The sequence below is a fragment of the Mus caroli genome, chromosome 12, assembly GCF_900094665.2.
Source record: "Mus caroli chromosome 12, CAROLI_EIJ_v1.1, whole genome shotgun sequence".
Lineage (NCBI taxonomy): Eukaryota > Metazoa > Chordata > Mammalia > Rodentia > Muridae > Mus > Mus caroli.
Genome location: NC_034581.1, coordinates 42,338,704 through 42,352,173, shown reverse-complemented (window position 1 = coordinate 42,352,173; position 13,470 = coordinate 42,338,704). Strand labels below are relative to the sequence as shown.

Here is a 13,470-nt window from a genome sequence, read left to right as displayed (position 1 = left end):
GTCAGCCGACCCTGCCCTCTAGCTACCCAGGTGCTGGTCCGGCAGGAAGAGCGAGTCTGGAATTTTCAAATTGAGTTTCTGATTCGGGTAACATGGATTAATGGTTAGTTTGTTCTTAATGACTTTATAGCACCAACCTGATCATTCCACAAATATCATCCACTTGATCCTTGAGATAGGAGTTAGGAGAGTCAGGATAGGTAGATGCTACACAGTTTGAAAGGAGTGGAGAGGTGGCAATAGGGCATAAATCATATTTTCAGTGAGTAATTTATCCATCTGTGTACATAGGAACAAATTATTTTCAGGGTTTAGAAGCCTTAGCAGGAGAAAAAGAGGTAGAATATCACAATGTTGAGATTTGAAGCAATTTCTTCCTACTCTCAGTACAACACACCAGGTTAGATCTTTTCAATTCTATTCTGTGAAATAATTACACAGCCCTCTTTCCATGATGGCTGAGAACAGTTTGCAAATGAGCTCTTCATCCAGTTCTCCAGCCCAGCAACAGAGGTCTGATGAACACAGCTCAATCTTGATGTCCCTGTCACCCTAATATGCTCCAGAACGCTGCACATTCCAAAGGGAGATCATAGAAAAAGTGGTATGGAATTTATAATCCCAATGCTTCCTTGGGTCACCCTCATTGAGATGCTTTTGTTCTTCCATGTCAATTTACAAATGAACGACTGGGAGCCCGTGAACAAGCATAAGCTCTGACCCAGTTCTTTCCGCTTACTCTGCCTTTGCTTTTCAGATAACCCTAATGAGGTAATGTTTTTAGGCGAACAGAGGATTTTCCAAGTTCCACAGCTAGATAAATAATTTAGCAACCTTTAAAATGAGTTTGTATTAATGCAGTCAGGGCTCCCTGAGTGTCGATAATAGTAATTTTACTTTCTCTACTTTTCTAGTGTTCTAAATCTCCTCAGCTTATTACTATACAGGGATTGCGTTTTAAACTTGGTAGAATTCTCAGCCATTTTTTGCAATCTTTTTTGAGTCTTCAAAAAAATGTTTTGGTATTTCAATCTATATATTCTTTTGCCTAAACTACAAGTTGAACCTTTCTGTGTGGTGCTTGGCTTTGTAGTTCTTATAGGCCCTTAGGGCTGTCTAAGAAAGTGGAATTTCTGACCAAGGCTTCAGCCCTCACCTGGACTTCTTCAGTGTTTTCTTAAGACAGTTTGCAGATGAGACCACTGTTGTCCCTTGTAAGTGGGCTTACTGACCTGGCATCCCAGGAATTTGCCCAAGCTACTTTGTGATGGCTGTCTGATGCTGGCCCTCACAGTGGGGGTTCCCAGGTATAATAGATTTTCACTTCTAAGGTAGCAGACAGCTGCCTAGCAAAGACTCTTGCAGAGAGGCTGTACTATCATCTCCATCCTGATGTCTGTGCTAGGAGCCTTTGATTAGAGCACTGCAGCTGCTGTACTTCATTACTGTACATTTTAGAGTCAAGTTCGACTCTATCAGTGGGCTACCACCTAAGGTGCAGTACTCACTGTGATAATAGGTAAGGATATCACAGCCGGGAGGAGTGCATACTGCCTTCAGAGCAACACCATTCTCAGGCTGAAGTGTGATTCTAAAGAAGAGTGCTACCTTCTAGAATAGCTGTGAACCATGGTTCCTAAGGGTTCATGTGAGAGGCAGGGGTTTGTCACTATGACTGATTTATACCAAAATCCCCATGGTATTTTCACAGTCATGGGTAGAGGAGCCAGAGGTGAGCAACAATGTGTGATTTTGGAACATCAGTAAAGCTTCTTGAGCAGCATTTATGTCATGCCTGCAACCCTTCCCTTAACTCACGAACATTGGGTGCCATGGGAAAGAACCTAGCATATGTACTATTTGGTAAGTCTTGACTAAGGATTAGTAATTTTTAACCACTCAGGCAGAGTATGAGAGAAGTAATAGCCAACTGCTAAATAGCAGACAGGCAAAAGTACGTGCAGTGCATTCAGCAATGCCACGGTCAGCTAGCACCAGAGGCATCTCGTCTTTGGTTGTGGCTCTGTGGGAAACCACTTTGTGTTTTATACTCCTTGACAGGAAAATGCTATTTGCTGGGTGGTGAGCTTTTCAGGAATATGCTTTTCAGAAGGACATAACCAACCCCCTTTCCTCAACTATACCTATCTTACCTTCTCTGTTAGAGTAATTTTTTCTTCTTCTATGTTCTTAGAAATGAATAACCATGTTGAGGCTACACACTATCTCCAGTTTCTCTTTCTTTGAATACATGTTTGTGTGGTAATTTTGTATTCTCCAGACTTATACATAAAAGAGAAATCAATAAGTAATCAGTAATATATCCAGCAACTACTAGTCTAGTGAGTATAAACGACAATTGATACTTTCTTTTTATTATGTATTGGATGTCCTGCTAGGATTTAATATTACAGCTATCTTAAAAACCTACCCAACATGGGGTTCGTTTTTCACACTTTAAATGTCATGAAAATTAAATTCACAACTGACACAGTTTACATAGTTTGTTCAGAATATATCCTATCAGCTTCAAACAGTGGAATTCTCTTCCTTGCTCCTTTTGGTCTTGATTCTCATCAATGTGTCTAAAGTTACAAAAGATATTGGCCTTGGCTTACTTGCATTAAGTTTCATAATTCACCATAGCATTGGTATATGCACAATGTGATCTGATTACTTCACTTATGCAACTGCTCATAAGATGTGGCCTTGATTTATTAAGACCTCTGCTGCATTTCTAGTGAGTGATGTTCCACTCTCAATAGCACCTCCTCTCCAAGAAACCTTTGCTTCTGAATTATAACCCTGTTTTATAAGGAAACCATGCCTTACTCCTCACACTAACACATTTTCTTCTTATAGCTCCATCTTGGTCCATAATGTCTGTAGTTATTAATGCCATCAAATTATGCTTTTATTAATAAGACCTTTTACTTTCTTGACTAACTCACTCTAAAAAATCCATTTCTGTGTTGCCACATTTTACTTCAGTCATCAATTGTCCCCTATATTAGTTATCTAGAGGAAAAAATTAGAGAAAGACTATATCTCTATCTCTATCTCTATCTCTATCTCTATCTCTATCTCTATCTCTATCTATATCTATATCTATATCTATATCTATATCTATATCTATATCTCATTACATTAAAGGGCTTTAATGTAGGCTGAAGTCCAGATTGCCCAACAATGGCTTTCTCTCAAAAGAAGGTCCGAGAATCCAGTAGTTGATCAGTTCATGAGGCTGGATATCTTTCCTGGTCTTCAGTATATACTGGAATCTTGAAAAATTCAGTAGTGCCAGTGAAGGAATGGACTTGCTAGAGAGAGCGAGAGCAAACAGACCAGGAGACAGTAAGCTTTCTCCTCCCACGCCTTTTATATAGATTGCCAGGAGATTGTATGTTCCTGATTAAAGGTGTATTTTCCCAAAATATCCATATTATGAGTGTATCTTCCCACTTCAAATGGTTTAATTAAGTAAAAACCCCTCAAAGGTATGCTCAGCCATTTAGTTTTCAGTTAATTACAGATGGAATCAAGTTGGCAACCAAGAATAGTCATCACACCCCTTAATTCCCATTTCCCCTTAGGGTTTCTGCTCAACTTTACACCGTAGGCTTCTGGGGAGTGATGAGCCAGCTTCTTATGGTCTTACGGTGCCTATTTCTTCATAGTACTTTTCCCTTATAACAATCATTTGGTTGATGGTTTCCCTTCCCTAATGTTTAAGCTATAGAGAAGTGTGTGACTATTTTGCTTACATATTGGTTCTTCTTATTTCTAAGTCATTACCCACTCTTAGCCCTACTGTCCTGCAAAATAAGATCAAAACAAACGAAAACATGCCTGTTTCTTTATCTGGTAGGCATGCTGTATGGCCATATGCTCTTTTCTCTGTTGCCTTTGCTATGTCAGACTTGACATGTTTCCATGCTTACAGGAAAGTGATTCTGGTTCAGTCACTCTTAACATGCCTCCAGTTCTTGCCATTGGAGTCCTAATTACAACAGGCAAAAGAGTCATGTGGGCAGCACACTGTCCACATCTTCCGCTTACCTGTTAAACAACACACCTCAGTCATCTACTCACTTGCCATTCCATGCATCTTGTCAACATGTAAAAATTGAACCATCTCCACATTTCAGTTATTGATATGAAACCAAGACTTCTGGTCTTACCTTCTTTTATTCTGCCTGTTTACCTGTGCAAGTTTTGATCCTACGACAAGGCTCTTTGACATCATCTATATTTTATCCTACAGATACATTCTCCTATTTAAATTTTCATTTTCTTTCTGCTACCAGGATTATATAGACTTCTTCCTGTATGCCTGGTTCTGCCATATCCAGTCCCTTTGCTCAATCTCTTACCTACAGTGTGTACTTAGCACTTATTCTCCTTGCACCTGAATGGTATAATCTTAGTTACTAAGGAGTTTAATTTTGAATTTCTGTCATAGTACCCTGCCTTTCAATTCTTCCTGGAATTTCAAATACATTTCTGCAGTAAGTTTACTGTCCCTCTTTCAGTATTAACTATTTCTATGTTTCTCCAAAGCTCTCATACTCTTTATAACTTCTCATTTCTACTTGGTGATTTTATATTCTATTAAATTCAGAAATTAGAAGCCATAAAATGAAAATGACTCTTCTATCACCAAAATTTCCACTCTCATCCCCTCACTCCCAAGGGATGGAAGCCTGCTCTGCTCACTTTGTTGAAAAATCTATCTCAGACTTTTCTCTGAGTTCTGACTTTACTGATCTGTTTTAGGTACTTGCTTCTTAATTTGAGCCCTGTACTTTATAGCCCTGTACTGATATGAAAGCCCTGTACTTTCATATAGGTTGTTCCTAAATTGTCAGAAAACAGTGTCTAATGGCTTACATCTTTATAATCACCCTTAATATTGCAATTGTTTTGCATTACTTCTATTAGCGGCAACACTTTAGTGTAGATCTGAGGTTGTTAGCAAAAACTTTCAGTTTTCTTTATTGATTTCTTTTCACTTTCTTTTCTCCATCTGAGCATACTTGACTCTACTTGTATTCATTGTAAGCTCTTTCCTTTTGATGCCAAAGTCTCTAATTTCCTCATCCTCATATTTCTGTTCCTTTACCTTGTTTTTCTGCACAAAGGATCTGGAGAACCCTGTGTCTCATAAACACATTGGATTATATTATTCCCTAGTTTAAAATAGCCAATGACTTTCATTTTGTGTAAAAGCCAACATTGTCCTGCTCTTAAAGAATTGTTAATAAAGACTGAGAAAATGAACCATAGACATTTCTATCCTCAAAAGACTTAGAATGTTTGAGACACAATTGTATTCAACAGATATTCACAAAGATAATCACCATCATTTGGAGTATAATAAGATGAGAATCTAATGTGATTTAAAGAATATTACAATAGTTATTTAGTTATTTTTCTTGTAGAATAAGATTAAACCTGGGATCTTGTGGGAAAATCAAAGTTGTGAAGTATTGCAGCAGACAGGTTCCTGAGACAGCATTGATGAAGGTGTTTTAAATCATTAAAGTGAGGTACATGGGGCTGGAATGTCAGATTATGATGGATAATTCTGAGGTAGTACTGGAGAGAAGGATAGTAGATAGTCTGTAAAACTTCAAAATGTGTTTGGATCTCATTCTATAAACAAATATATATATATATATATATATATATATTTATATATATATATNTTATATATATATATATGTGTGTGTGTGTGTGTGTATATATATATACATATATATATATATGTGTGTGTGTGTGTGTGTGTGTGTGTATATATATATATATATATATATACATATATATAAAACTGAAGGACTTTATTTTACATTAAGTTTGTCTTTTAATAAGTTTACATTCTGCAAACTAATCTATATGAAGATGCAGACATTATTTTTTGTACATTTCTGAGAAAGCAGAATGTGGAATTAAGACTATGGGACTATTAGTAGAAATATAAGATGATGTCAATGAAGGTACTTTAGAACTTGGGTTGACAGAGCTTGATGGTTGATTGTATTTTGAAGGCTACTGTCAGGAGTAATAAATGAGTCAAGTATGTATCTCAAATTTATAATGGGAGTATGTGGTGCTTGCCTAAAGCTGAGAAGCAGACGATACAGGCCTAAAACTATAAATTTTCTAATCCTGAGAGTGGCAGGGGTTTGGCTGTTCCCTTGCCTTACTTGGGAATCAACCAACCCCAGCATATAGGCTTCACAGGCCCAGATCTGCCCTGATGCACACAGCAACTGATAAGCACGTGTATCTCTGGGGTTATGAGGGCTGGTTGCTGTTTATCTGACTACTGGGCCTGAAATGTTCTGGGCTGGACTCCCTTTTATATGACCTTATGAGGTTCCTTCCTCTAAGCTCTGCTGTCCTGAGTATGTAAATGAAGCACTCTCAAAGTTCTTGCCACAGCCAATAAAATATCACCACTTGAACCCAACTGGCCATTCTTCTTGAGTATAAATAGCCCCTGGGCCCTCCTAATAAGCGAATTGTGCTCTCATATAGTCTCTTGCATATTTCCTCTGTCCTACTCATCAACACTGGATACTTGGATTGGCCAGTTTCTGAAGTTTAACACAGCAGGAGTAGCTTGTTTGAGAAATATAGTAAAATATAGTTCAGATACTGACATTAAGATTTTGTAAAATATCTGAATATGAGATTCAGGCATAAGAAATTTTTGACATATCATCTTCCCCAAGCAAACAAATAGTTTATCAAATGTGACTCCAATTTTTAAACTGTTCTAAATCTAAAAAATTTCCAAAGGTCTCTCCCAGTTTTATCATAAAGCAGAGTCTTACTATTGCTCTTCTAGGTTATTGTTTTTTAATTCACCTCTACTATTCTTTTAATGATCTCCAAAGCAGATAGAGAAGTACTTTATTAAATATGAATTCTTCAATTCCACATTCTTATTATACCTTACTGTAAAGTATATCCTCACCATTGAAAAAGAGTCCTAAGAGCCTTTGTCTACTTCCTTAAAACTGTATCTGAACTCTCATTCCATCATATAGTTCCTGGGTGCATTGAACTGTTTATTCAAAGTCTTTGCTCCATTTGTCTGTTTTGTCCCTCTGTCTTGAGTTTTTATTTAAGTGACTCTTGGGTGACTTTGTTGGTAGGTATGCTGTGATAACTCAAGAGTAGTTATTTCCTGGCATACATATATGATATACAAGAAAATGAACTGGGTGACTTCTGTTTGCACATGAGAATGCAATTTTGTGCCATTATACATTCTTTGGGGGCTGTGATACAGAAGTGGTATACCAGCAGGAAAGGAGGATATTGCAGTATGAATAAAAGTGCTTTATTGCTTTGTTGGGAGGAAACAGCTGCTGGTTAACATATGCCTCCTGATCTTGATTGATTGTGGAATGACACTGTGAAAATTGTGGCTGTGATCACTTCAGAGCACAGAGTAAAGAGAGGGTTATCAAATGAAATAATCCTTGCTTCACCTCACTCAACATTTCTGGCTGCTGAGGTGAAAGGTAGCCACTGAAGATTTTACAGCAAAAATTTTAAAACTCTGTTAATGTGGGTGTAACAAGGCTTTATTAGACTTCACCTAAGTGTACACCTCAGCAACATTAACAATGCCTCTGAGTTGCAACCTATTACTTTTAAGGTACACTTTTTAATGTTGAAAATGAAAATGTCTCAATTAAAGCAGAGAAGCATGAATAGTATAATAAGGAGAAATTCAGTAAACATGTGGTTTAGAATTCATGAAATTCATCAAATGGTTAGAATCAGAATTTTGAGAGAAAAAGATTTCTCAACTAAACCTAGTATTTCCACTTTAAGAACCTCATGAAATTACCCTAAAAATGACCATAATAAGATCTAATATTTTGTACCTATTCAATATAGTTAATGGTTACCTTCATGAAACCTTCATCAAAGTCTCCAGTAAATTTCAATGAAGGGGTGGGAACCAGAGCTCAGAGAAGCAGGGATAATAATATGATCATGATTGAAAACAGAAAGATAGAAAAAAAAAAGGATCACAGTAGAGATCATTAATGTGAAAAGTAGGAACTGCTAAGAGATGAAGCTCATATAAAATATCATGCATTCAGGATTATCCTGGGATTAAAGGTGTGTATCACCATGCCTGGATTTAAGCTTTTCTTTTTCCTAGAACTGGTTCTGTCCCAAGCTGGCCTTGGACTCAGAGATCTGCTTGACTTTATCTCCTGGCATTAAAGATGTGTAGCACCATGCCTGCATCTAAATTTAGTTGGGTAGGATCTTGCCCCAAAGTCCCTTAATCTGCCATCTCCATTTCACATCCTGGTGCCCCTTTAATACTCAAATCATATATTTTATATTTTCCCATGCTAAGCTTGTTACTCTTGTTCAAAATGCTCTTCATGAGACTTAAGCAGAGAACAAACTTTCTTCTGGGTTTTTTGAGACTTCCTTTGTCAATGAAATTAATATTAATCTCTTTAGCTTCATGTAGACTCTTCAGACAAGGGCAAAAAGCAGTCATGCTCTTCACCAAAATACCTCAATACAGTCTCTAGGTCACATACTGAAATTCATTTCCACTGAACCCTCTTGGACCAAGTCTTCACAGTTCAAATCAATCTCAGCAAGTATCTTTCATATTATTACTTGGATACCCATTAAGTTCCATTTAAAACATTCCACTGCTTTCCAAATCCAAAGTCCCCAAATCCACATTCTTCCAGACGAAAGCATGGTCAAGCCTATCACAGCAATATGCCATTCCTAGTTTTAGGGTTTTACTGTAAACAGACACCATGACCAAGGCAAGTTGTTAAAAGGACAACATTTAATTGGGGCTGGCTTAAAGGTTTAGAGGTTTAATCCAGGATCATCAGAGCAGGAACATGGCAACATCCAGGCAGGCATGATTCAAGAGGAACTGAGAGTTCTAAATCTTCATCTGAAGGCTGCTAGCAGAATACTGACTTCTAGGCAGCTAGAATGAGGGTCTTAAGGCCTATACCCACAGTGCCATGCCTACTCCAACAAGACCACACCCACTCCAACAGGGCCACACTTTCTAATAGTGCCACTCCCTGAATCAAGCATATATAAACCATCACAAAAACAAAACAAATATATAAAAACATAGGTTCTACTACTCCTCTGTGCTATCGTAACATTTCCATTTCATTCCTTTGATTCTAGCCTCTAGAAATACTCCATATTAGACATCGAATTACTGAATCAAAGGCATGGTTCTTATATAAGAGCAAATATTTGTTCTTTAGAGCTTGTGATTATTCCACACAAAATAATGTTATTCTAATCCCATGTATTTCCTTGAAAATTTCATACTTTTTGTTCATTACAGATGTGTAATAGTTCATTGTGTACCACATCTTTACTATCTCTTAATCAGTCATCAGGCATCTAGACAGCTTCCATTTCTAGACTGTGATTAATGAGGCAACAATTAACATGGATATACACATATCCCTCTTGGAGGGTGTAGCACTAAGTAAGGCTATGCCTAGGAGTGATTACATGGTTATATTATATATTTAATATCTTATATCATACACACACACAGATATATATATATATATATATATATATATATATATATATATATATATATATATATATAATTAGGGGTCTACTGAATAAAATACTTCACCAATTATGCAACCAAACAGAAAGTTATAAAAGAAAAAAAGTAAGAAACACATAGAAAGTATTCATCATCTTTGAGCACAAGAGAAATTCACATTGAAACCACTTGGAGATTCATCTGATGAAAATAATTCTAGAAGCTTCTTCAAAAACAAAGTCGTGCTACCATATAACAGGCTCTCTCTTTCTCCCCCTCTCGATATATATATAACATTATTTTTTGCTCCTATTTCATTACTATAATTTTGTTACTGTTATGAAACATAATGCAAATGTTTTTTGCAACTAAAGGTTTTCCACAGGGTTTTTGACCCACAGGTTGGGAATTGCTGGTTCAAAATATTCTCCTTTACAGAAAAACCCCTGTACCACTCATTTAATATTCAGTTCTTGTGCATCCACCTCATGTCATCTTTTTTTATTCTTTCCTGTTTCTATAAGCTTATTGTTAATTACACATTCATTCGCCATGGCAAATTTGTAATTGACATAGACATTAAATACTTGTTCAATCTCTGTGAAGATTCTGTGAAGTCCAGATATATTTTTTCTACCTTCAAAAACTATGCTGTTAAACAAATAATTCCACAGCCATGAGCTCAAAATTTCCCCTTTAAGAGATGGTAATGGTGATAATGGTCAATCCCCTGGAATGATTTGTTAAGGCATAAAATGTTTCAACCACTGAGTTCTACACAGCCAGGGAGGAGTTGTTTTTTCTACATCTTTTACATCCTTAATGCTGGCTTTTAATGCTTAATCAATAAGCATTAGGTGAAATAAAAGGATAATTTATTCACTTCCAGAAAGAGATCCTTCTCTAAGGTTTTTCCTTTTCCTTTCAATTCATTTTCGCTGTCTTTTTTCCCTCCTTTTCTGAACACTCCTCCCCTTTCCTTCCTTTTAATGGAATGTCTTCTCAGTGGCACTTGCTTCTCTTTTTACTTCTTTTGATGAGGAGGATCCTGCCAACAACTCTAAATTATGTTTAGAATTTGCATGAAGTTGACTTAGTTCTACATCCAGTAGAGGACAACCAACAAGGCTGTTAAGGAATAAAGCCTTCTGTTTGTTTGATTTCTTTAGGTTATGGACAATAACAAAATATCTAATTTTTATGGGCTTCAGAGAGCTTAATCGACTTCAGAGGAATGTGTAGAAGGTTTAATTCAAGCTTCATTATGGGAGAAGTTTCCATTAGTAATCATACAGAAGACAGCCATTGCAGTACACTGAGCTCCATAGAGAAAGTGCAAGAGAGAGCCGGACAGGCACTGGGCGACTCTGCCTCGTGGACGAAAACCAACTATACATGGGCAAAGGAGATCCTAAGAAGCTGAGAGGCAAAATGTCTTCATATGCATTCTTTGTGCAAATCTGCCTGGAGGAGCTCAAGAAGAAGCACCCGGATGCTTCTGTCAACTTCTCAGAGTTCTCCAAGAAGTGCTCAGAGAGGTAGAAGACCATGTCTGCTAAAGAAAAGGGGAAATTTAAAGTTATGGTAAAGGCTGAATGAGAAATGAAAACCTACTTCCTCCCCACCTCCAAAGGGGAGACCAAAAAGAAGTTTAAGGACCCCAATGTACCCAAGAGGCCTCCTTCGGCCTTCTTCTTGTTCTGTTATGAGTACTGTCCCCAAATCAGAGGTGACCGTCCTGGCTTATCCATTGGTGATGTTGCAAAGAAACTAGAAGAGATGTGGAACAACAGTGCAGCGGATGAGAAGCAGCCCTATGAGAAAAAGGTTGACAAGCTGAAGAAGTACGAAAAGGATATTGCTGCCCACAGAGTTAAAGGAAAACTTGATGCTGCGAAAAAGGGGGTGGTCAAGGCTGAAAAACATGAAAACAAAGGAAGAGGAAGATGAGGAAGAGGAAGAGAGGAGGAGGAAGAGGAGGAAGAACAGGAAGACAAAGATGAAGAAGATGATGAATAAGTTGGTTCTAGCACAGTATTTTTTCTTGTCTATAAAGCATTTAACCCCCCTGTACACAACTCACTCCTTTTAAAGAAAAGAAATTGAAATGTAAGACTGGATAAGATTTGTTTTTAACCTGTAACCTATTTTTGTTATAGTTAACATACTACTTTAGATAGCCCTGTCCTGGTGGTATTTTCAATACCCACTAACCGTGCCAGTATAGTCTGGTGGTTGTAAATTGGCATGGAAATTTAAAGCAGGTTCTTGTTGGTGCACAGCAGAAATTAGTTATATATGGAGACAGTAGTTTGGTTTTGTCTTTTTGTTTATTCTTTTGTTTTATTTTTGGGTTTTATTCTTTTTTTCATCTTCAGTTGTCTCGGATGCAGCTTATACGATTATTCAGTTCTGTTAACTGAATACCACTCTGTAATTGAAAAAAAATGTGGCTGTTTTGTTGACATTCTGAATGCTTCTAACTAAACACAATTTTTTATTTAAAAAGTAATCATACAGAAAATCTTATATCAAAATTAATTGTTCTTTTTTCCCCATGATATCTTTTAGAAGAAATTAAGCCCATAAAAGAATATATTTTTTGCTTCTGTGTATTTTATTATCCATATCTATATAAAGTTAACTGATCTTAACTAATACCTTTGTTTACATGGATAATGTTTGATAATAAACCATGATATACAGTCCAGTCTTTCAACTATAATACTAAATTTTGTTACTTTAATTAACTCTTAACATCTTTTTACATTAACTTTGTTGAGAATTACCTCAAATTGTTTGCTAACTACAAAGCTGATAATTTTTTTCTTTTGAGAAAATGAAATTAGCTGTGATCAGAGAAATATTTTAATTCATTAATATATATTAATATAAACTGAATTTTCAGGTATATTATTACACTATGATGCCACAGTGGCTCTTTAGTCTCTTATTGTCTATTGTCATTGACAGACCTTGGGGCTGCTGTGGTATTGGACTTGACCCTGGAAGGACTTAATATCCAAGCCGAGTTTAAATACTTTTACTCATATTTCTTAGCTGTCTTGACAAATGAAAGGATAACTCAGAATATCAACTACAAATTTGTTTTCTCCTTTGTTTAATGGAAAACTGGGCTATTATAATTATTACTTTATTATGAGCTTATTTTTTTAACAACTTTTAAAGCAGCTGAATTTATAATATATAAGAAAATTTAGCTGCTCAAACTGCTCCACAAAAACCAGACCTTTGGGCAACTTCAAACATTCAGAGCCTTTGAATCTAAGCCATTTCCCAAGGCAACATCCACTTGGCAAAAAGTGAAGGGGCAATTTGGCAGTTATTTATTTATTTATTTATTTATTTATTTATTTATATTTGATCAGTGTAGTTAGTCTTAGCTTTATCCCCCTGCTGAATTATCTGCTTTGCTGTCTACAATAATCAAGTCAGATGGATAACTGCCAATTCTTTCTGCATGTCTTAAATTATAAACACAGCTTATAATGAACAGGGCTTACTGTACTACAGACAATGATTGACCATCCTGCTTTCTTAAGATCATCATTCTGTTATTAACTGGTCAATTGCCCAAGGTCAGAATGTTCTTTCTGTTAGTTTATGATTTGCTTTAATTTTACTTACTGTAATCTAACCTGCTTATTCAGAGATATTTAGCATCTTGTTATAGTCTAACTGTGAATTCCAAAGATGTTTGAACTGAAAGATGTCATATAAACAAGGTACTACCTGCGTTTTTGTTTCCTAAAACACAGCTGCTCATCTCTCCAGGCCATTGAACAGCTCTGGTCCAAGAGCCACAACACAGCTGTACTGAAGGAGAAGCAATACCTGGTGTTCATTTGAAATCT

General features: G+C 36.5%; 1 pseudogene; it reads left to right on the top strand.

Moving 5' to 3' along the window:
• The first annotated feature begins 10,990 nt into the window (after positions 1 to 10,990).
• LOC110307372 lies at positions 10,991 to 11,614 on the top strand (annotated as a pseudogene).
• Positions 11,615 to 13,470: the final 1,856 nt, after the last annotated feature.